The following is a 26896-nucleotide window of genomic DNA, read 5'->3' as shown; positions in this document are numbered from 1 at the left end:
GAGAAGTTCTGCCCTAAGAATTTCATTGAAGAATTGGTTGATTGATTATAACACCCTAAAGGTTATTTTAAAAGTTTAATTACAAGAAAAGATTGTTCAACCAATAGAAAAGATCATGAAAGTGGGAGATGAAGGGCAAATAGCAGGACTCAATTTAAAACCTCAGACAGACAGGAATTGTGTATAATAACGTTATTAATTGCCTACTTATGGGCTGATTGAAGTCAGTAATTGCTTGGCCCTAGGGAGAGCAAGAGAGGGACCATTCTTTAAAAAATAGGGCTTATAGGCAGTTTATACAGAAGTAAATTGTGTTTCTGGAAAATAAATAGATGTTAGAAATATGCTTTCAAGAATCAGGCAACAGTCTACACTAAATACAAGGTTGACTTAACACTGAACCACACAATATCAGCCTAGCTAGGTAGAGTGTCAAAAATCCGTCCTGATAGAGGACACCAGTGGGGAAATAAGATCCAATAATGTCATCATTATTTGATTTCTATCTCTTATGCATAAACATCAGCCATCAGGACCAAAGCATTACTCACCCTGGTATATATGGACTCCCACCATTTTCTGCAAAGCTCCTCTTGAGATGGCACACCATTGAGATGGCACACCATTGAGATGGCACACCATGCCTCTTTTCTATGCACAAGAGTCTCTGGGAGAGTTTAAGAGGACATGCTATTTAGAAAATACATATACACATTATTCGAGTTACAAATACAAAATTATGTTATGTAAAAAATGTTTAATAAACCATAAGCACATCCTCTTCATTTTTTATGTGGATTGTGAACAACTTTGGAAATAAATGTTATTTAGGATGTGTGAGGTTTATTCAATAAGTCGAGGCAGAAATTCCAGTGCATCTTGGCATATTTGTTTCTCTATCTCACAAAGGCTTCAGAGTTTCAGACCCAAATACAATAATTATTCTTTATCTCTCTGACACTCTTGGGCATGACATGAGTCCAACCAGAGCAGAATACAAACAATATAATAACCAGTATTTGTTAAGTGTTTATTGCATGCCAGACACTTTGCTAATTATTTTTGGATATGTAGTCATTTAATCCTTACAACAACTCTTTCAGATAAAAATCAGTATTATTTTTAATTTTAATATAAGAAAAATGAGGCCAAGTTTTTAAAAAGGCATATAAAATCACAACGATATTAAGAGAAATAGTCAAAATTTGAATCTCAGTAATCTTGTTCCATTATTATCTATTAGCTATGAACACTCATGCACACTCACTAAACACAAACCTGCACACATATACATATTCACAATATATATGTTTCTGTTGGATTTACCTGAAAATTTGTAAATACTAATATCATCTGCCACCTGAATATAAAATTTTCCTTATTTTAGCAATTTGAAAATGTCTTTGCAATAATTTTAGTAAATGAAATGTATAATTTCAGTTTTATTTAGAAGTTCTGGCAATTAAGGATTTTTTAAGTTATATAACACTTCTAAATAATGTGTCTCTCATGGCAGTTATGTTTAAGTAATTAGTTTTTGCAGTAAATTTTTATTACTAAAGTTTTGAAATGTGAGAAAAACTTTAATACAAATACTTTAATTACAGACAAAATGCATATATATGCATGTATATAAACATGTATATTCTACAGAGACCTTGACTCTGCCATGATGCAGAGCTGACAATCAGTATCTTATGAATGAATATCTGAATATAAAAACAGGTGAATGAACTATGAATACTTCAAAATGTGCATGAAATTACATTTCTCTTCACATTAATTTTAAAACGATACATTTTAAAGTAACAGTTATCATTATAGTTAATCCCTGTTATTGTATGAAAGGGGGAAGAGTGACCTTGTAAGTTCTATGTGAAGCACAATGGTCTGCAAGTGGAGACCTGAGGTCATCTCCCTTCTCACCAGGATTTATCCTAATTATCTTTTAACTGGGTGTTTCAACAGATGTCACAGGAATGCACAGTTCTAAAAACTTACCTCATTAAAAATTTCATTAATTATACCCTGCCTGGTGTAGCTCAGTGGATTGAGCCTGGGCCTGCGAACCACATGATCGCGGTTCAATTCCCAGTCAGGGCACATGCCTGGGTTGCAGGCCAGTTCCCAGCAGGGGACTCACGAGAAGCAACCATACATTGATATTTTTCTCCTTCTCTCCTTCCCTCCCCCTCTAAAGATAAATAAATTGAAATCTTTAAAAAAAATTTAAAAATCATTAATTATATTGTATTTCAAGACATTTTGGAGAAATTTGACTTTTATTTAAATTTCTTAAAACAACTGAAAAGAAAAAGGAGCACTTAAAATACAACATGACCTAGAAGAGAGACATATAAGTGAGAGAAGTATATCCATTACAAGAGCTTCGCAAGTAAGGCACGAGTTCTAACAAGATGTAGCCTTCATCCCTCCTTAGATCTGACAATGAGCTCCTGTTTACTGTTGTGAGTTGGAAAACAACATGCTATAATTTAAAGAACATTGTTTATCAAGATATATAAACATTAGTGTGAATTTCAGTTCAATGGCTTACTAGTATATGAATCCCATGGAAATTAGGAAGTCTTTCTGCAGCTCATTTCTTCTTCCATAAAATGTGGAAGAAAATGAAATAAATATGCTAAAAGACTTATCGTTGCTCTTACGAACAGTAAATTATTAGTAAATATCTGTTTCATTGAGTTCAGAAAATGTAACACTCCAGTTGTTTTGCTAGTTTGCGGCAAAACATTCATTAGGTAGTTTTATGCTTTTTTCCAGAGCGTAAAACAATACATTTATAAAGACAGTGAAATTCCAATGTGACAACTTGGTGAAGATAATAAAAAATACAAAAGACTTCATTACTTAAATATGCAAAAATTAACAATGTATTTGAAAAAACTGCACATTAAAAGAATAATTCAGTATGATGCAAAATATATCAAAACACCTATTAATATATTTTTACCTCAATAGGTAATATTAAAAATATACATACATGATTACTTCAATAGTAATAAAAAGTCATGTGTTAAATATTATTTAATGAAGAGACCAAATATCTACTCTAAACAAATAAAAACATGCTCTTTAATGGTGAAACATAAAACATGCCAATGAAAATCAGACTTAAGTCAAAGATGAATGGTATAAACACTTTATTTTAATATTTTTATAAATATATTAAAATGAAAAATCAAAATTATATATGTATTAAGGTGCTATAGTTATTAAAATTAAATTAATTTAATATTAACATGTAATTTAATATTAATTAAATTAAAGGTGGTTGTATAAATTGTGCATAGAATATTTACTATATATTTTAGTAACCAAAGATAAGTATTTATTTCATAAAAGCAATTTATATTTTGGATTTGTGTTTTTATTCCATTTTATTAAATTTGATTCTCTTTCATAAGAAATGGGCAAACCCATAGTACTATACACAAAACAACTACATGTAATATAAATGATTATGATTAAATAAAGAAATATAATTTAGATTTAGAATAGGTAATATTTGAAGATTTTCCCAAGATGGTACATTTATTTATAAATAGGTACATTTAGATTTTATATAATTCAAGCATTTACACATAATTTTTACTGAAATATTAAAAAATATTCAAAACTCTTCTAAAGTATTTAAACACAAAAATTAGAACATTCATTAAAAAGTAATAAAAGGTAGTGAAGAAATTAGCCATACAAATGTATGTTTCAAATATATTTTACAGCTATGATGAGAAATACCATGATCCTAACATGAGAAAACTGAACTTATATCCAGGGATTGCTTAGCTAGAAGCAGTCTGTAAGATCAGTGAAAATCTTAAGGCTTCACATGTAAGTGTACACAGGAGTTGATTTTTTAACAATTTGTTTATTGAAGGTTGCCTGGGGAGCAACAATCACTGTTTTAAACAGTATAAACTATATTTAAATGAAATTATCTCTTTGATATAAAGAAATTTTCATTTCATGAAGTTGTTTATCTTGACCTACTCTTCTTTGGTATTGTACTTTCAGAGGTCCATTAGCTTTCTTGCAAGCAGACTCTTGTCCGGCCATTCCGCGGACTTTTCTTAGTTGTTTAAATATCTAGACGGAACTTGTCTATATTTAACATAATATGGAAGTTCTTTCCAATTCTTAACACTTCTGACAATATTGCCTCCTTATCTTTGCTCTAATAAAACATGTCTATCCACTGAGAGTTTTCTATATAACTTCTCATCTCCTACACTGACTGTATCTCTGATTTGGGAGAAGTTCCCAGGATGATACTTTTCCATCTAAGTACAAATCTTCCTTCCATCAGACTCACATGTCACCTGACTACTCCAGCATCTACCATCATTTCTAACAACAACCTACATTTTTTCAATCTCGGCATTTCTCAAGGACATTTACACATAGCATAGAATTTCACAGACTGTGTTTGTTTGAACTCTCATTCTACTAACGACCACTTAGGTAATCATGAGCGAAATAATTAAGTTCTTTTTGCTTCAGTTTCCTTATCACAAGTACGTGAATATTTATTATATCTTTTTTGTAGGATATCTATACTGATGATCTGACCCATTACCATTATTATGACATTATTATTATTTTTTACAGTTTTACAACTGCATTTCTTAAATACTCTTAATACCTATATGGATGATTGCATCAATACACAGTACCAATATCTCCAATAAAAAAATTACTTTTCAAACATAGTGCATGTGCAACCCTCCTAGAGCTTCAGGAATAAGTTGGATATTCAGTATGACTTCGTCACCAAAAGGTCTGGTGTGGGTACTAAAAGGAATACACACACATGTACGGTGCTCAGTGGGAGAATATAACAGTTTATTCAAGTTAGTCCAGCATTAATTGAAAATTTCTATGAAGATGTTCAGGTATTGTAAGGTTGACAGAAAACATAATATAAAAAATAATTCATGCACAAGAAAAAGTAAGAGCAAGCCAGAAGGTGTACAGTCCAGCAGAGAATGTGAGGAGGATGATAGTGGGGAAGAAGGTGGTGAAGCAGGCTGAGTACAGAGAGCCTGATACCTCCCTGGGGATGAGTGAGTGCTTTCACACCAAGGGCGATGCGTAAATAAGAAGGGTTTTGAAACAGTGAGGGGTTACGCCAAATTTGCTCTCTCATTTTTTTTTTCATGAAAGCACTCGTTGCATATGGAGTAAGTAAATGGAAGACAAGTTTAGGAGCAGGTAAACCTGACTGAAAGGACTTAGTGGTCTAAGTGAGAAATAGTGGTGTTTTGCTCCAAAATGGAGAGAAGTACACAGATGTTAGGAATGTTTAGAAATTAAAATCCGGAAGATGTGTCACTTGATTAACTGGGAAGGGGAGATTTTCATCCTGACTGTGTTGCTAATCACCAGTTTCAGTTTCTGACTAACCTGGTCTCCCAAAATACATTTACCAGTTCCATGTAAATCTGCTTTCACACAGATTTTGCATGTAATTTAAGATTGTACCACCTGCTACCAAGACACAAGCATATCCCCCCCAACACACATATAATTAAAAGCAAAACAAAACAAGACACCATCCATAACGTTTCTCATAGCAAGTGGCCAGGTGGTAACTGTAGCCATAGAATGGGTGTGGCCAGAATCATACGGTGGTCATTTCTGGACCTTAAAAGGTCAATATCCCATTATTTGCCAGCATTCATGTCTCCTTCCCTTTCTCCCTTTCTGCTATTCTCGCTGTAGCTGCTTTATAATTTTATTGTGTTTTCCAAGCCTTCTACTTCTCCCTTAACTTTTGATCTACTTACTGCTTTTGATACTTTTTTTTCGACACATGTCCCTTCTTTGCTCCAGTTTGGAAGGTATTAAAGTGGCTGTTACTGGCTGCCCCAGAATTCTTTTCTTACCTCTGCTAGGTAGGTTACCTTGTTACACATTTGTCATTCCAGGGTATCAAAAGACTCATTTGAAACCTGAGTAATAGGCATGGTCAAGAGCTTTATCCATGCAAACAGAGTAAGACTGCCCTCTGCTTTTATGGATAAACCAGACAGGTTCTCAATTATTGTGAATTAACCAGATGATGTGAAAGAGCCGTGCAAGCGACCTTTGTGCTATAGAAATCCAGCTCCCGTCTCTAGCTTGGCACTTCATGTAGAGTTTCATTTCCTCAACTGACATATAGCCTCCTTTCTAAAATGAAAAGAATAGATTTCTACTTTGGTGCTATCAAAGACAGCTATGAGGACATCGTAGAAATGAATATAAATGTTTTGCAAATCTAAAAACTTAATAACTATATCTTCATCAATATAAAGATTCATTATATTACACTGTAAAAAGGTAGATATTTAGTTTACAATCACTTATTTTCTTCCTCTTGTCATTTTATAGGTGGCCAATAGCCACACCTTTAACAGTTTCTCCGTACCTTCTCCCTGCCCTTTCTCCCATAATTCAATATACAAAGACAATTGGGGATGACTTTTCCTAGATCATATAGTTAATTAGTAGGTGAATCTAAGCTGTCAAACTCAGTTTCTGTACCAGTAATCCAGTTTAATTTTTCTAAGTATAAGAGTATTATAAATCATACTTATATTGTTTATAATTTATATACTTAATATAAATATACTTATATACTTATATACTTAATAGTGTTTACAATATAAGTAGATGACTATATAATATAGAAATCCAGTTTAACACAGATGGTTTACATGTATGGACAAAGTCAATACTGCAGCTTATTTAGATGCCTACTCCAGAGGAGAGAGGTATAACTGGAGAGATCATGTGAATTTCCTCAAACACTCAAATACATTAAAAAATGAAAATGAATATTGAGCAGAATAGTAACATCAGCATTAATTTAGATTTGTAAAAATTTTGAGACAGTGAAAGCTTGAAAGTCTTAACATGTTTAGCATTGTTGAAGCATATCAATATTATATCATATTATTTTATCATCACTTAATACATTATATTACAAGATCTATACATTCGCCCCCATCATAATTAATAATTTCTTAGCTCTTAAGCAGGGATGTACCTTCACAGTGTATTTGAAATTCAATAAAATACATCATCTTCTACATTTTAATTCAGTCTCAACTTTTGAATGCATCTATGCATTTTAAGTATTCAACTGTAAAGTGAAATCATAACTTAGGGCAATAAAACAACAACTATAAATTAATTTGTTTAGTATTAAGGAAATGCATTTTAAGGTAATTAAAACTTCTATAATTGTCAGCATTTATTTTGTTTGCAATAACTGAAAACTCTGTTACAAAGTAAAATCTGAAAACATTTCAAACATAGTATGTGAGCACTATTGCACTACAGCGGCAGCTGAACAACTGAAATATACATTACTCTAGGGGCTACACCACCATTTGCTTTAATTTTGATCCATTTAATTACATCAAATAGTGTTATAATCCTCGAGAGGGAAACAACTCTACTTATGATGACTCCATTAGAAATACTTGGAATATGAGTGTCTCTATAGTGTAAAGCCTGGTTAAAAATGATGTGTACAAAAGAAGTAAACATCAAAGATTACTAGCAATGGTGTTTTTTATGCTTTTGTTAACCAGAAAAGTGGCAAGAAAGTAAGTCAAGTAAATAACCATAAGAGAAGATAATAAATGTTTCATTAGCCACATAAAGTGTTGCAGGGTGATTTTGTGGAGATCAAAATCAAAATGTGTCTACAAGGAACACATGTGCCACTGAAAGCTACTATATGTCTTGAAATGCACTGGCGTCCCTATTATTTAAGAAAATACTTCTTCAGTTTCTTCATTCATTCTATGAGCATTTACTGATCGCCTGTAATTTGCACATCACTATGTTAAAACACCATCCTTCTTACCTGGCATGTTTATTCTTCTTACTATGTCTGTCTGATGTTTAGCCATTTCACGTAGATTACTCTCCTGATTTGGTGGGGGCTTGAGGTGAAGACGGGGCTGAGTATGAAGTTCAATGGGAGCTGTGTTTCAAGAATAATTTAAAGAAGTGGCATGGTCAGTTAGTCAAAAATCAAGTTGCAAATAGCTATTAATTTTAATTGACATTGAAACAGTTAAGACCAAATTACTGGTCTCGGTAAGTTAAAGTTAAAGTCTGCCATTTTTATATATTTGAGTTTTTAACTCACAGGGAGAGTTAACTACAAACAAGCTTCAAGCCTGGCAACCAGGATGAAAAAAGGAATCTAAAAATAAAACATAATAACAGTATTTCATAACAGACTTTCATAACAGTATTCTGCTATATGCAGTGGGTTACTTCAGTATTTATTATCTCAATCAAGAGTAACATAATGAAAAATGTATGTTTACATTTACTATCAACTTAATTACAAGAAAGGTAATTTACCATGTTTATACAAAAAATCACACACATAATCTTGAACTTTTCTCAATGACACTCTTTATTTCAATTGGTAGAATATCACAGTTTGTTTGGATGAAATGATGAATTATGTATAAATCTTACCAAATTCAAATGTATACTTTTACTTTGAATATATTGAGTTAACAAGGATATTCTTTCATAATTGTTAACCTGTACCCGAGGGGGGTGTGGGGGTGGTGGTGAATAAAGTACAGGCTTATTTTTAGTTCCTTTTGCCTTCAGTTTTACAAACTCTGCTTATTTCCAAAGTTCTCTAACTCAGCCCCCGTTAGCTCACTGTGTCCAATGAGAGTAGTTCATATGTTCATAATATGATAAGAACCTTTTGCCATAATGTTACCACTTCAGAAGATTTGGCAATTGCTTACAAATTGCCTTCTGGTTTATGTCTATATGTTAATTTTATGTACTGAAAGTAAAGAGATGGTATTTACCATAAAAAAATAACCGCTACTGAACAATGAAATATATTAAATATAGATTTAGCACCAAACATTGACAAGCAGCAACTTTGCGTTGCTTCCCGCTGCAGCCAAGTGACTCCGTGCAACTTACACTCTGCAGCAGGTCTACGCAGCCTCTGCTCTCTGGATAGATTTGTTTAAACATCCCTCATAAATAATTTTTCTTATTTTCCCACTGACTCCAAGACTGGAGGCCTGATGGTTCTGCCTCTCTGTATGCTGCTGGCCACAACACAGACGGTAGCCCAATGACTCACAGAGGCAGAGCAGGTGTCTTTTCTTCACATTTAAAGAGGACCAGGGACGGTAGAAATAAAGTAGAACCAGAGACGTGGAAATAAAGAACAAACTGACAGTAACCAGAGGGGGGCAGGGAGAGGGATAATGGGGGAAAGAAGGGGAGGGGTCCTCAGGAACATGTATAAAGGACACATGAACAAAGCCAAAGGGAGGAAGGAATGAGGGTAGGGCAGGGGAAAGTGGTGATGGGAAATGGAGACAACTGTACTTGAACAAACATAAAAATAATAAATAAAATTTTTAAAACGAAATAAAATAAGGACTAGGAGTTGTTAAACTCTTTATATCATTATAACTAACTCTTGTTAATTCACATAAATTAAAAAAAACAACAGAGTACAACCCAAATTATGTTAATATTATCTGCCAAGAACAGTTATTTAGGAACACCGTAAGACATTAAACGAGAAGTAAAAGTATGAATTCATGAAGTTCTGTAAAGTTACTAGTATTTTATCTTCTAGTGAATGAGTCATATTGCATCATACTGACTACTGAGTGTAGCATGTCATATCCTCATGGTTTTGCTAATAAAAGTCAACTGATCCTTTACTTACAATTTGCATTAACAGCTCCTCAATATAAATGAAAATGATTTATTAAAATATTACTGAGTAAAGACTGAATGGCTCAGGGGATTGATTGGTAATGGAATACGTAGTCTTTTATTTCTAGGTCACTGATTTGAATTACATCTTGGCAGAGAGTGGAGGCTATTTGGTGACATATGGTGTGTGGAGTCAGGTGGTGAAGTCAGTCTTATTTTTAGTAAGTGTCGTCCATTTAGGTTTCCATATTTCAAGGAAGTAGCACTCTAAAGCCTGTCTCCATGGGTTCAAAACATTATTGTATATACATCTGAAAAAATGTCCATGAGAGAGATCAATGTTACTGAGAATAGAAAAAAATATTATCCATTGCAACATTTTCAATATAAAATATTTTGTATGGCTGTACATGAGTAGTTTTGATAAGCCCGAAAATGAATCTTTGAAGATGATTTAAATCAACATGCTGTTTTTAGGTTTTTTTAATTCCTAATGACTTCAGAAAATAAAACTATTTCAAAGTTAGAATTTAAGTTGATTTTATGTTAATGTAACACTAAGATATTTTATGCAAATAAAATTTAAGATCCTGTAAATAAAATAGTAGAATGTTATAACTGAGAAGACTTAGAAATCTTTTTAAATAACATGCCATTATGGCCTGGCTGGTGTAGCTCAGTGGATTGAGTGCGGGCCTGCGGACCACACGATCGCGGTTTGATTCCCAGTCAGGGCACATACCTGGGTTGCAGGCCAGTTCCCAGCAGGGGACGCATGAGAGGCAACCATACATGGATATTTCTCTCCTTCTCGCCTTCCCTTCCCATCTGAAGATAAATACATAAATAAATAAATAAATAAATAAATAAAACATTACATTATGGATTGTTGAAAGTGAAAAATAGAAAGCTAAAATCAGCCAGCCCTGATCTACAGATGAACCATCAGTTCCAGATCAAAGCTGGGCTCCCTGCTTGGGCTATCTCCTATTTAAGCTAGAATTCTCATACATAAGTACGTACCATTTCCCATTCTTTTCAGTCGAAGATAAAGCAAGAAAAAAAATCAAATAAAAATACTTATAAAGAATATTTAGAGATAATCTGATTATGTGCAAAGCAAATCCAAAATCTTCCATCATACTGTTAGAATTACTAAGTGAATTCAGTAACATCCGTCCATACAAGCTCAATCAACAAAAATCAATTTTATTTTTATGTATTAGCAACAAACTTAGAAAATGCTATTTTAAAAACAGGTCTAGAGCAACAAAAATAAATACTGGAAATAAATCAACCAAATTATGTATAAATTCTCTACACAAAAGATGTATAAATCTTTGAGATACAATACATTGGAAAATACCTAGAGAAATGAAAGACTATGCCATGCACCTGGGTTAGAAGTCTGTTTTATACAATTGTTATTTCTCCTCAACTAATTCTGTTGACTCAATGCAATGTCAGTCAAGCTCCCATATATTTTTAGGGGACATTTACATGTTTCTTTTAAGATTTTATGGAGATACAATAAACCAGAAATAGGGGATGTGTCAAATCAGAGACTTTAAGACATGGTCTGGCAATGACAAATAGCACTTGCTTTATTTAAATGGAGTGCTGGACAAGTAATTTTCTTTGACCAATGAAATGTAAGCCGAAGTATATCTTTTGTTTGCCAGAGGAAGAGGTAAAGAATAGCAATGTCTGCCACACACAATTCTGGGCTTTGGTTTGGCTGTTGAGAATAGGCATGAAAGTGCACTCATACAACACGTACTCTTAGGTAGGAGGACACAGTGATTTGCTCACGGCAGACGCAAATATATAGACACCCATCGTGGTTAGCAGCTGGATGAACAGAGTACCCATGCCAAGTTAATATGCCCACAAGATAACTCTTAGGAATGAAACACAGATATCTGTGCAGATGGATAGCTTGCATTCATGAAAACACTAAATTATATGTTATTGTATTGCCCTGAGTTTGGTTATAATTTGGGAAAGAAATCCTTTAAAATTCAGTTGCTATATATTTTCAAAACTGTGTGTTTTTATTAGTTCTAAATGCTAGTATTTTATTTCTGTAAAAAAGTTATGCTAAACTTAGTTTTCTATTAATATCTCTTTGATCAAGAATAACCCTCACTATTATAGTACAGAAATACCTAATGAATACAGCCTTCCATCTTTATATTAATTACACGCTCTATGTGTGCTTATGGTGTCCAATTTACAGAAAGCAATTTTCTCCTTTATTTAGGTTTCTGAATGGTGTACATATTAGAATAATGGGTAACATACTGAGAAGCTAATAGCCTGCATGCAGGGTTTCTCCCCACCTCCCTTCATGGCTCAACTATTTTTCAGACATAATTGAAATCGTATCAGTTCTGTTCAAACCATTTTTTTTCCTTTGAAGGCAAAATCCACATTGAGGAAAAATCTTTAAAATATGTTATAATTGAAATAAATTCAAATGTATTTCACATATATTGATGTCCACATTTTTTACTAGATTTTGCATTAGTTACTAGTAGAAACAACTTAGGTAATATATCACTTTACAAGGCCGTAGATAGTCATTGATGGTATATTAATGTCATTTTACCTAAATTATGTAGATATGTTTTAGTCCATTTATTTATATATAAAGTATAGGATACCAACTTCGAGATGATATTTTGTACAAGACAATAAAATGTATACTTTTAAAATTCTAGCAAATAAAAAGAAGCATTAGTGTTCAATTTATAATTTTCAAATAATAATTTACTTTATCCATTATTTTAGTTATCCAGTTTCTGTGATATTATCCCTATTGCACTCAGTATTAAGTTCTAAAATGTCATCTTTAAGAAACAAAAGTAAAATTGTTTTTTTCTTTAAGAGTTCATTTGTATTCACTCTCCTTCTATTCCTAATGAGTTCACCTTCAAACCAAATAAAGCCAGTCAAAATGTACTTTTGGTTAGGTGTTTAATAATTGATATTGTTAACTAATTTATTTATTTTATTTTTGACCTTAATAGTTTATGCACAATCAGTGGAAATCAAGTGTTATAGAATTAATTAAAAAACAACACATTTCTCAATTATACTTCTAGTGTGCAAATACACATATTATAAATACCGAGAAAGAAGGCTTTTATTATTTAGTTGCTATCTTTTAGGAAGATTACCAAAGGATGAGTGAGATTTTGACAAAACATCTTCATTTATGTCAACAGTTTGATAACATGTATGCCAACATTTAGACAATCTTTAAGTGTTTAGAACAACCAATTTACTTACTTTTGGAGTGTGAGAAATAATTAGAAGTGTCAAGAAGAGTAAGAGTAGCATTTTATCATGCTTTTCTGTGAGAAAACAATCTACCTAAACACATTCCAGGCGCTTTCTCTGGCTCCTCCAAGGCAAAGAAGCTCAATAGATTCCTCTAATGTTTTTGTAGGATATGCTAATGAGTGGGAAAGGGCATGAACTAAAGATTATTTTATGTAAGTGGGTAAATTGAGGACTTCTTGTTTTTAATGTTCTTTTTAAATATTTTATTTATTTATTTTTAAACAGAGGGCAAGGGAGGGGGGAAGAGAGGGAGAGAAACACCAATGTGTGCTTGCTTCTCATGCACCCAGCACCAGGAACCTGGCCTACAATCTAGCATGTGCCTTCCCTGGAAATTGAACCAGCAACCCTTTGCTTTGCAGTCCAGTGCTCAATCCACTGAGCCACACCAGTGAGGGCTAAATTGAAGATTTCTATCCCCAAATACCCCACAACATCCATAACAGTAGAGATAAATATATATAAACACACAAAATGGTGCCAGAAGCAAAGTATGAGAATTAAGGGAAACACAGAATTAGGGAGGACTTTGTAAAAATCAGGATATCAGTAAGACTGGCAAAAGATCCACGTCAATGGTTAATGAAACCTGCCTCATATAAACTGCCAGCCTTTCTTTCGGTAGAAGAGGCTAGCAATTACAAATGACACATTGTTTTATGACCACCCAAAGTGAAACAATATCCCTTGCTATTAAATTCAGCATAATCAGTGCTGCTTTTGATTTATGACCCAACCCCCCCTGAAACACGGTGATATGTGGAAATACGTGACTTAAAACTGGTGATTATGATAATACATCAAAATAGAGGAACTATTTATAAACTCTACTGATAAATAAATAGAGTTTAGTCTCATCCCACAACTAGAAGATGGAAAGCTGCACTAATGTGAGAAGGAACTAAAAGGAGTTCAAGTGAAAATTCTTCCCCAAATTTACAATATCTACCAATGATTACCTAGCATGAGACCCCAGAGGATGACTTAAGTCATCCTCTGATCTCAGCTTTAATTTAGCAAACTGTGAACCAAGCACAGAGAATGTAAAACAAACCCATTTCGCAGCAGATCAAGCCCACCACCATGGTGGGTTAGAGGAAAAGAACAAAGAACTCATCAAGAAGACCTTGTCCTGAGCTACTCCAGATTCTCAAGTTCGCATTTGTTTCTGTGCACCAGTGTAATTAGGATTCTTCCAGTAACTGACACTCCGGACAGGCCCTGGCTGTCTCCTTTCAACAAGTATGCCCACAGGCCACTGGGCTAAACACCAGGCAGCCTGATATTTGGCAGACTGGAACGGTTTTCATACCTGGCCAAAAGATATTTGAGTTCTTGGACAGACAGAACATCAAAGACCATATATGTCAACCCCACCTCTGATTATTTATCTTAAATCAGTTTCTACTAACACCCTCACTCTTGTAGGGAGTTTAAAAAGCTGCCAGCCTTTTTACTATTACTCGCAACTGCCCTCAAGCAGCCCAAAGAGAGGTATCTTTTTACCCTGCTTCCTGATGCTAAGTCAAATTTGTGGGTGCAGCTGTCTTCAGTTCAACAGGGAGGAAAATGAAAACTTCAACATGAGGCCTGAACAAAATCTTCTGATTCACTTCAGCAGAAACATTTCATTGGGAATAAACACACATGAGTAATTTGTAAACCTAATACCTGTATCTCCAAGGGAGCTATTCTTAACTGGTAAGAAGCAAAGAAAAGGATGAATAATTAACACTACTTCAACACTTATGGAAACCAACTAACACAATTTAAATAACTTTAATTTAATCTTGCAATCACTATGATGCTTCTAAACTCAAATTGAATTGCTAAATCAAGCAATTCAATATTTGTTGGATAAATATATACTTTTAAAAAACAACTTTGCTAGCATATGATTTTTTCATTGTTTTCTCTAAAGGACAAAATTAATATTGAAAATTAAATAACACGAATTAGTCTTCTTTATTCAAGACATGTATTTTGCAATTAAAATTTTCAGAAACATTTTAATTGTTCTTTCCATCAGGCATTTAGTTCCACTAAAACAAGTAATATTATTTTACAGCAATATAACTCAACTCAAAAAATCAGAAGTTGGTTATTTTCAAGTAAATTTGTAAGCACAGGAAAGAAACATATTTGTTTTCACTTTTATATAGCTGCTTCATGGAAAGCCTTACTAAGTGATGTTCTTGTCTGTGATTTCTCTATCTCCTTCCCAGATTTTAAATTGTTGTTGAAAGATAGAAATGTGGCCTTATGTAGGCTAACATGGGGAAGGTAATAGATAAAATGCATTAGCAATAATACATACAGAAATGTCAGAGGAGGTACGTGGCCAGTTAAAATACAGGACACCCAGTTAAGTTTGAATTTCAGGTAAACTAACTATTTTCTTTTTTGGAATAAGTATTTCTCAAATGTGGCACGGGACATATTTATAGTAAAAAAATTATTTGTGTTTTACCTGAAATTCAAATCAACTGAGCATTGTTTTGTCCTTGCTTTTGCTATATCCGACAACTGTATGGAGGAGTGGTGAACTGGAAAGTCATTTATGCAGACCTTCCAAGGTACAGACTCCTTAAGGTTTCTGTGATGGTTAATTTTATGTGCCAACTTGACTAGGTTAAGGGATATTCATATGGCTAGAAACTATTATTTCTGGAAGTGTCTATGGGGTAGTTTCTAGTGGCAACTGAATCAGTAGACAGAATAAAGAAAATAGTCCTCACCAATGCAGGTGAACAGCACCCAATTCACTCAGGACCTGAACAGAACCAAAAGCAGAGGAAGGGTGCATGTGCTCACTGCCTGAGCTGAGACATTGGCACTGCTTATTGATGGACCGACCTCTCTACCTGGACTGGGACTTAGACCACTGTCTCCCCTGGTTCTCAGTATTTAGACTCAACCTGAATCATACCATTGGCTTTCCTGGTTCTCCAGCCTGCAGACAGCTGATTGAGGGCCTTCTTGGCCTCCATAATCATATCTTTCACTGGCTCAGTTTCTCTGGAGGACATACAGTGCCTATAGGTCCTTCCTTTGCCAATGCTCTTTTCAGTTTTGTAATTGTACAAATAACCCATTCTACCAGACTAATTTTGTTTTACATCTTCATAATTATAAAACATTGGTAAAGAGATAAAATAAGACATTAAGTTGACATTGTAATGATTAGATTCTCATGATCTCCACACAGTATGGAATTTCTGTTCATGAAATAGTAAAGTATCCCAATTTTGTCACCTAGGAATGTTAAAGACCTGCCCAACATTCTCTTCAAGTACCCAAACGCCTGTGCTTGTGCTTCAGGTCCCGAAAAAATATATCTTTGCTTGGTTCCACATCACACTGTTTTTTTAACAGAAAATATATTTGAGCTATGGATATGGTAAATTTTACAAACTTAACTTAAAATGTGTGATTTTACTTTAGATGCAATGTTGCACAATGCGGTGTTTGACCCCTAGCCAGCCAGAGCTCTATGGGAAATGAGTTGCATTCTGAACGAATGCTACATGGCAAGTGTTGTCTTTTTGATGTTTTCCTAAAGTGGACTGAACCTTTTCTCTTTCTATATAGTTCCCAGAGTAGTACTGGAAATGTATTTAAAAATAAAAGTTTGCCTCTAATTACTCTTGAGGAACAAAAGCAATAAGTACTTTTTAAAACTCAATACATAAAGTCAGTACTCAAGCGGTATGTGAGAAAACAACATACCATATGTTTTTGCACTCCAATACAGTGACACTGAACTCCAATAGCCCATAGACCAAGTGCACGTAGTTATTGTTCTCTCCAAGAGCATTGAGAGGGAGAAGATTAGAAGAGAGAGGGAAAGAAAGATATATCCTTTTGAAGGCGTAGAATACTTACACACGTAACTGTAATTTTCAGAATGCTCTGACATTGTTATATGGGCATACTTCTTTTTATTTTGCTTCATTTTATTATAATTTGCAGATATGACTTCATTTTTTTAAACAAATTGAAGGTTGTGGCAACCCTGTGTCCAGCATGTCTTATCTGAATCAGTGTTCCAAAAGGTCAGAGGAGGGTTACATTTTAGGCAATAAACTATTTTTAACTAAGGATGTGTTCCTGTTTTAGGCATATTACTATTGCAGAGTTAATAGGCTAGAGCATGGTCTAAACAACATTGATCTGCACTGGGGGATCAAAAAAATTGTGTGACTCACTTCATTGTGGTATTCACACTATTGTGGTGGTCTGGAACCAAACCTGAAATATCTCTGAGATATGCCTGTATTCTCGATTGAACAGTAACAGGAATTCTATGGAAAACTTTTTTTAAAATCTGAGGCTGTATATAGTTCATATATAGTGTGAAAAGTTAAATCCTAAAGACTTTTTAAGACTTGTTAAGACTCCTGATACCTGTCTTCTGGCATTTCAGTGACAAGTCTAAACACAGCTCACACTCCTCTCACAAATCCCTGGCTCTTACTCCCTGTGATTCTCTCGGACATCTCACTCCGAAGGCACAGGAGTGTCAGTGGCAACATATGGAAGAGGACTGCTATGTCCAACAGGAACACAGGTGCTCAGGTAAACAGGGGCCCCAGGGTACAATTCAGGTGGTGGTGTATGTGGATAATATCCACATACAGGGTACAATTCAGGTGGTGGTGTATGTGGAAATATTCACATACAGGGGACAAATATCCACATACAGGGTACAATCCACATACACAGGTGCTCAGGTAAACAGGGGCCCCAGGGTACAATTCAGGTGGTGGTATATGTGGATATATGAATGAGACCTCATAAATGTAAAGACTTGTTTGGGGATATTTTGACCTCATTGACGCCCTGAACTTGCAGAATGAACCAGGCAGATTAATTTTTCATAGATTTTATGTAGACTCTAATGATAATTCATTGCACACAGTGTAACAATTATAATGGCATATATAATTTCAGATTTTATGTGAAAACATTAAAGTATGTTCCCATGGATAATGAGAAAAAATTAATAAGACATTTCACAATTTTAAGGATTTTAGAATAATTGTTTTACTTCAAGATATGTACTTTTCAGGAGTCCAGTTTAAATGCTCCAAGGCAGTGTTTCTCATTTTGACACAATTGAATTTTGGGGCAGGAAACTGTTTTGGACAGAGTGTGATGATCAAAAATGTCCTCAGGTATTGCCAAAATTCCATGGTTAGGGGATAAAATTGCCCCAAGTTGATTACCTCTGGCCTAGAGAATAAGCAAAATGAGAAAATTATTTATTTTAAATGTTTTAATTAACTTTAATCTTTTTAGAACAATTTTAGGTACACAGCAAAACTGAGTGGAAGGTATAGAGGTTCCCCAGCTACCCCCGCCCCCACACATGTCCATCCTCCCCCCACTTCAAGATCCAATCTCAGAGTGGTGCTTTTCTTGCAATAGGTGAACCTACACGGGCGCATCATTATCCCCCAGAGTCCACTGTTTACATTAGGGCTCATTCTTGGTGTTATATATTCAATGGGTTTGGGCAAACTTACACTGAATGACATGTATTCGCTGCTATAGACTGACACTGAGTAGTTGCACTGATAAAAAAGTCCTCTCTCCTCTGCCTCTTCCCCACTGTCTACCTCTGACAAACACTGTTTTGGGTACTGTCTCCATAGTTTTGCCTTTTCCATAATTCATATAATTGGAATCATGCACTATGCAGCCCTTTCAGATTTTGGTGAGAAGGGACATCTAACCTCAAGTTTCTTACCATTAAGCATGATATTAGCTGTATATATTTCAGATATTTTTATCTTGTTGAGGCAGTTTCTTTCTATTCTACATTTGCTGAGGTTTTTTTTTTGTTTGTTTGTTTGTTAGGCTGGTTGGTTTTTTTTTTAATCATGAATGGGTGGTAAATTTAGCCAAATGCTCTTTCTGGTCTAATGATATGATTATGTGATTTTCTTTCCCTTATTCTGTTCATATGATTAGTTACATTTTTTTCATGTTGAACCCACCATGCATACCTAGAGTATATCCCACTTGGTCTTGGTGTGTAATTCACAGAGACAGGGTCTCTAGATGATGAATTTCCCTAGTGTTTCCAGGTTTCCCCCTGCTCTGAGGTGGAACAGGATACCAAGAATGGGCTAGAGTTGGGTATTTCCTGTAGGAGACTGTTCTGTGTGGCGTGGGCCCAGCTCCCACTCGGAGATGCACAGGACCCACGCCCACGGATAGGTTCTCCCGTGGGGAATCAGGCCTGCAATGTGCCTGGGCCACTTTGAGACTTGATTTTGCTAAAATCCTCACCCTGAATTGAGACAACAAGTGCTTAATGTAACTTCCTAAAATCCGTGCTAAAACTCCCCACTATGGAGTGTAACTGGTTCAACTACTTTTCCCCTTTCATTTGCAAATATCCCTCTTCTGTGATGGGATTAGCAGCATTGGCTCCTTTGTTTTCTGTAAAAGGTAACCACCTAAATTGAAGCTGTGCACAGTAAATGAGGACCATGGTGTAATGTGTGGGGGTGCGGGGAGAAGGGATAAAGGCCTGTTATGGTGGAGGCTGGGGCTTTTGTCTCCCCTTGAGAGAAAAGTCATGCTGGGCCTTTTCCTCCATAGCACTTGGTAGTCCATGTGAATGTCTCTCCCCGATCCACAATGTCGTGGACCCCAGTCCACCTCAATTTCCCTTCACCCAGATCATTTTGGCTCTGAAAATGACCTAATAGTTTAGGCTCTGGTAAAAATTCTCTTGATGACAGGCCTCGTTAAAAAGAGAACATACTGGAGTATTTCAAAATGATTACTTTTCCAACCGAAAACCCAGGGAGATTTTTCTCTGATTACGGCGATAATTTGGTGAAGCTATTAGAGGCGAAAAACAGAAACTGTTAGGGACTTCAAGGACTGGGTTCCTCTAGAGTTTTTTAACTCTCAGACTTGTCCACATTGAGCCTCCAGCAACTAGTCAATTACAGATGAGTTTCCCTCCCCGCCTCCCCTGGTTTCCATGGAGGTTTATGCTCCTTAACATTTACACCTGGGTAAGTTTTGATTTTCTGTGTCTGCCTGTCTGTCTCTTTAATTTTGGAGGCAACAGTTTTATCTGTGACTTCACTTCTCTGACAAATTTTTTAAGAAGAGTTGCTGGTTTTTTGGTTGTTCAGCTTTTTATTTGTTGTTAGGATCGTGTACTGATTTCCAAGCTCTTTACATGTTTGACCAGAAGTTTGAATAAAATTTTTTATTACTTTTAAATCTTCATTTATGTTTTATTATATAATTGCATCCTCCCTTTTTCTCACAAAATAAGCGATATAAAGCATTAGTTGAAGTCATAATAATATTTCTCTCTTTATTCATAGACAGAGAATATGTTTTTATTTAGTGCTTCATGGAAAGCTACTTCTTTCCTGTTGTGGCAAGAATTAAGGTTTATTTACAGACATCCTAAACTTTCAAAATTATTATACTTTACAAACATTACTTAATTTTTCATTCATACTGTGAAGTAAATATATGTTATTAGAGCAGGGGGTTTTTTAGAAAAAATAATATGCCATCGGATTGAGTGCATTGTTCTACACAGGATCGCTGTTTGTGGCACTTTATATTCAAGGGCAGTTATAGAATGGCACAATGTTTTTTGGAGTTGGATTCTAATAGTAATTACTGGATTTGAGTACAACCAGAAAATATAACACCAGATGTTCCAGTAAGTATTGATGAATATAAAAGTATTTCTAAATGGTATTTATCACTTAATTAAAAGGTAGTCAGTCTGAAGCAAAACCTAATTATTTTAGTTATAAATTAAATTATATACATGATTTTAGGGTCTAGAATTATTTGTAGATATTCACAAGCAACAAACTGTACTGACTCTCACCTATACTGAGAAAATTATAGATGCTATTGATGTTGGGTTGCCTTTGTTTTTTACCAATTAGAAAAAATACGAAACAGTTTTCTTATAAAGACATGTCAAGCAATAAATTACTTTATTCATTCCCTTTAAAACTTTCAAAGAATGTGTGACAGCTTTTCCAATGTAGTGTGTCTTAGCAAACTTATTCACACTGTTGGTATTGTTTCCAAAGTTTGAAAAAGTAATTTTCCAAAATACTGTTGACATGCCACTGTTTAAAATGAGTTCTTACTTGAACAAGTGCCTACCTAGCTATTTGCTATAAATATTTCTCAAGAGAAACTTTTTCCATGTAACTGTTTAAATCACAATAGCTATTTAAAAGAATAACAGAAAATATTAATTAGAGCTTCTTTAAAAGCTTCACAACACTGAAACACAATAATATTTTAAAATGGCAAACTCTACAAATGTTTCTTTTATTTTGACATAGGCACTCAGAGTGCCATCTAAAATTGTTCCAGTATAAAATGGTTAATGTTTATAAAATTATGCATTCATTTATTTAGCAAATATGTTCTGCTGTAATTGATTAAATAATGCCTGATTAAAATATAAGTAAATATATTTTCATAAAGTAAAATTCTAAAGATGTTCATGATTGTATAATTTTAGTCTATTAGCAAAATATCCATTGCAAAAGACTTTTTAAAATGTAGCCTATAAGTAGACATGAAATAGTTTTCATAGTTCTTATTCTTACTTTATGAACCCTTTCTTCTAGAAAGACACAAGCTTAAGTCACCTAAAAGTGATGACATGGAGTTTCTGTGGAACTTTAAAATATAAAATGCCCATTTCTGATACAACATATTAATCTATAAGCACATGATCAGAGTAACAGTTCTTCACTTATGGCTAATTCAGCTGTATGAATGGATGTGTTAGAAATTCTATGTGAATTCTCACTAATTTAATTATATTAATTGAAAAAGTTAATAATTTAAAACAAGGATAAGTAGCAACTGCCAGGATATTCAATAACATTATCATTTTCATAACATGATAGATAACCATATAATAAAATTTAAAATTAAATTCAGGTAAAGAAGATCCAACTTTAAGGAACAGTGAAAGTTGTACTTTGGAAAAATAAATATACTACAGTCTTTATACCACATCTAGCAACAAAATTAACTGTTTGCTAAAATTTTTACTATTTTATAATACAAAATTTAAGTCATAAAATAATATTTTTCAATTATGGTACCATGCTTGAACAGAATACTTATTAAAACTTGACATAAACTGTAATACAACTAATAAAAAAGTTCAGTAATATAGGCAACAAATTGTGGATATACCAAAAAATAATCACTTTAAAAATAAAATGAGAAAAGATTCTATTTATAACTGCAATAAAATGCATGAAGAATTTCAGAATTAATTTAGCAACTAGCATATCTTATGTAAATATAAAGGTACTATAAAATTACTTGGGAGAAATTTAATAAAAATTAATGAGTAAGTGAATAAGCACATTAATTTTGGTTTCCTTTATGAACTTCATTTTTTCTCCCTATTCCTTAGGCTTTGTACAAAACACAACATCTCTAATTTACATTTTGGATTATAAACTTCACTTTATTAGATAATATCTTGAGATTATTTTTTTCTAAGTCAAAAAATAAATAAATCTTAAATATCTTAAATTGTAAATGTGATAATTGTAAGTTAAAAATCATTGAAATACTACTCAAAAGTGTAAAAAATATGAAATCTTGCCCTTTGCACGATGTGGATGGACCTAGAGGGTATTTTGCTGAGTGAAATAAGAAAGACAGATACCATATGGTTTCACTTATATGAAAGAAACTATCAAACAAACAAACAAACAAATGATCAAAGAAAGCAAAAAAGGCTTATAGGTACAGAGACCAAACCGATGGTTGCCAGAGGGAAGAGGGGTGGGTGGGGGATGACAGAGAAAGGTGAAGAGTAATACATTCAAAATTGTGAAAAGTTTGTATAGTGACAGATACTTACTAGACTTAGTATAGTAATCACATTGTAAAGTATATAAATGTTGAATTACTATACTGTGTATACATCTGAAACTAAAATAATATTGAATACCAACTAGACTATTTAAAATCATATATAAGCCTAAAACAAAAATTAAAATGTGAGACAAAAGTTAGACATGTCAAACACAGAGTTGATTCTCTTACTACTTAAATATCTTTAGCAGAGATATCAGTTGGTTAGGCATCATCACACAAAACAAATCACCAGTTCAATTCCCTGTCAGGGCACATGCCTGGGTTGTGGGCCTGGTTCCTGGTCAGGGTGCATACAAGAAGGAGCCCATTGATGTTTCTCTCCCTTTCTTTCTCCCTCCCTTCTCCTCTCTCTAAAAATAAATAAAATCTTTAAAAGAAAATAAAAGTAAAGAAAAAAAGTATCTCTGTACAAAATTACCCAACACTATAAATACATATCTCAACAAAGTTTAATTGCCAGTTTGGGTTAAGCTTTAAATTCCATAGCAATGTACAACTGAAAATTAAAGCAACACAAGATATGAGATAAGAAATGAGAAAAATTACTTGAGAATGGGGCCATAAAAAAGGAAAACATTTTCAGACAAATGGCAAAAAAGTAAATCGGCCAGTAATCTAAAAAGCCCAGTTTTCAAAATGCACTATGTGTAATTATCACTCTCATTGTTACCATAGGTAGTTAACTAATTATTAATAAGAAAAGGAGGCAAAAGATATTAGATGTTGAGCTTAATCAACTGGGGACATTAAGCCTGTTTGCTTCACCCTGAAGCTACAGCCTCACCCCCCAGGGGATCACAGCATTGCTCCAGCAAGGGGATTAACACTCTTTCCGTCACCCTCTGCTACTGAATAGCTGGGGGTGTGCAAGGAGGAGCTGGATCATACAAGGTACATTAGGAGATAGATCCATCAAAATGCCCATGAATGTTTGGGAAGCTGATTATTTGATAAAGCACCTGGTCCATCCCAAATCTACAATAATATAATCCCATGGGAACAAAAAAGCCCCCCCCCTCTCTGACATGCACTCACCCCATGCATTCATGCTTTTCTCTCACCTGAAAGCACATAACCACGTGGATATAGGCTCTGCCAGAGCCTTCAGCAGATGGCATGGGCTCCAAAAAGGCTAAGTGTTAATGTGAAGCAGAAACTCCAGATACTGGCTTTGCTTTGGCCTTGCTAAAGACACAGTTGGACTTTTGCACAGAGGGGTGGTTGAAGAGAGGACCCGGGGCAGCCTCCCATACAAATAAACCATATTGCCACACCACAGCCTTCTGTGCATGGGTCCTTGCGATGCTTTCCTCTCAATCCCATAGAAGAGCCTGATTTCCTCAGGCAACATCATTCATGGTTCATCAATTTTATGAATCTTTCTGTGAACCAACTGCTGCCCCGCATGGTTATTGCTAGTGTATTTGTGTTTTCTATTTCATTAATTTATGCTTTCATTTTTATTACTTTTTTTTCTTCCCTCCATGTAGTACCGTAATGAAATTTTAGGTGGGATTGAAATTCTTCATTGTATTTAGTTTTTATTGCTGTATAACAAAATACCACAAACTTAGTGGCTTAAAACTATATCCATTTATCAGTTCATAGTTCTGTAAGTCAGAAGTCTGGGGCGAAGCATAGATGAATTCTTTGCCAAGGGTCTTACAAGGTTCAAATCAAGTTGATTGAGCTTCATTTCTTCCTGGAGACACATGGGAATCATTCTCCTCTAAATTCATTCAGATAATTGAACAAATTCAGTTCCTTGCAGTTGTAGAATTAGGGTATCCATTCACTTGCTGGCAGATAGATGAGATCTATTATCTACAGCTACAGACTGTCCCATTCCTTATCATATGACCCCTTCATCTTCAAAGCCAGCAAAAATCAATCTTTGTATTGTAGAATCTCTTTCATGCTTTATTTAGGCCTGTCCTTCAGAAGGAGTTCTTTTTAAAGGCCAACCAGATAGGTCAGGTACACCCAGGGTACTTTCCCTTTCTTAAAGTCACTGTACCATTATAACCTAGTCACTGGTGTTACCAGTCCATCACATCTTTGGAGAATATTTCAAGGATTTACAGGAAGGGGACACTGTAGGGTGAGAGTCTTTGGGGACAAAGTTGGGGGTTCTGTCAACCAAACTGGTTAATACAAAAAAAGGGGAAATCCATAAAATAAAATACTAACCTAAAACTAATACCATGACTAGATGCACATGTATCATTGAAATTAATTATGTCAAAAGTTCAGTTTTCATCTGTAAATAAGATTTTTTCTATTTTCCTATTTCATTATAATAATTTTTAAACTTTAGCAAGCATAACTTAAATAAACATTTTCTCAAACTTTCTTTCAACATTGTCATAGACATTTCAGTTTTTTGATATCAGTGCACTTACAAAATTTGACTAATAACCTTTATATAAGGAAAATGAAAATAATTCTAATTATGTTAGTTAAGAATAACCCAATTGGGGGATTTAATATTTGTATGCAAATTGCATCGTTTTTAACATAAGTATATTTTAATATAACAAATGGGGAGAAGTTGATATTGCAAAACTACAGTGATAAAATGTATAATAAAAAAGAAAATATTATTTTGCCAATTTGATTTTTGGTAAATCTAAATGTTCATATTTGGTTTTATTTCAAATGAAAGCATTTCTGTCTATTTACCTCTCTGATACATATGCCATTCATTCTGATTAACACTAAACCCAAGGCTGACTTCACTCTGCCAACTACGCTACTTGTATCAGCCTCCTTCAATAAGCAATCAGACTGCATGTGCTCAAGGAATTGACATGCATCTTACTGGGTTGAAATACTACTGCAACGTGAAGCCACATATAAGTGACTTTTCCTTGTACGTTATAACCAATCACATGCACTAGTGTTCTCTTGCATTAAACAGAATTTAAAAACGAATCCTTACTGATGTGTCACAGTACATTTATTACCATATACAAATTTTTACTTTTTCCAGTGATTTTCATCATTGTTTAATTCCTTGTTATTACAAATGGAAAAATGAACACACCTCTGGAATGAGCTAGAAATGTAAACAAATCTTAACTGCCATTAAAAAACAGTTATTTGAATAGTTTTGAGAAAGAAGTGTTTTACTAAAAGCTTAAGAACATGGAATGATATCAAAGATTTCTTACAATAATTATATACAAAGAGTAAACTTTCAGCAGACCCTATGTACAACTTAATTATTTTATAAGTGATGAAAGACTCAATATTCTCTAAGTAAAAGAATAATCAATTTTCTCCTTAGCAAGATAATTAGTTGTTCTAGCTTTTTAAAGTATAAAAGTATTACAGAAAGACAAGTAATTACTTTCTTTACCTGAAATTGCTTTCTAATCACCTGGTTATTCTTAGTTGAGGAGAAGCCGAGAGGGAAGAAATGGAAATTAAAACACCCACATACATTAACAGGAGTATGATATAGCAGGAGTTTTATTAAAATGTGTGTTTCTTATTTTTGTTTCTAATTAACTTTCATTTCAAACACAGGGTCTTTCTTTTAAAATAATGTCATTCATTAGAAAAGAAGAAAGGAAAAAATAAGAAAAGAGCTAATACACAATTCAAATAAAGGCATCAAGAGAGAAAAATAATGCTGTTATTTGAAATTTGTTCTTAGTACTAAACTTGAATTTTTAATGTGGAAGTATTCTATGTAAACTATGTTTACTCTGTCAGATTTTGCTAAATTTGAGGTTATTGTTTTATTTCCTGGAAAATAGTGACTATAATATATAACAAATCTTATATGTATTTTTATTATTTCCTTAGAGTAATTACATTAGGTTTTAGTTATGTTGTCTGAGTGGAAATGTCAATAATAAAATGTTCATAGAAAGCT

This window comes from Sturnira hondurensis, unplaced genomic scaffold (genome assembly GCF_014824575.4).
Source record: "Sturnira hondurensis isolate 20B ecotype Veracruz unplaced genomic scaffold, ASM1482457v3 Scaffold0008710, whole genome shotgun sequence".
NCBI lineage: Eukaryota > Metazoa > Chordata > Mammalia > Chiroptera > Phyllostomidae > Sturnira > Sturnira hondurensis.
The sequence above is the reverse complement of the archived record's forward strand: the minus strand, read 5'-3'. Positions refer to the sequence as shown.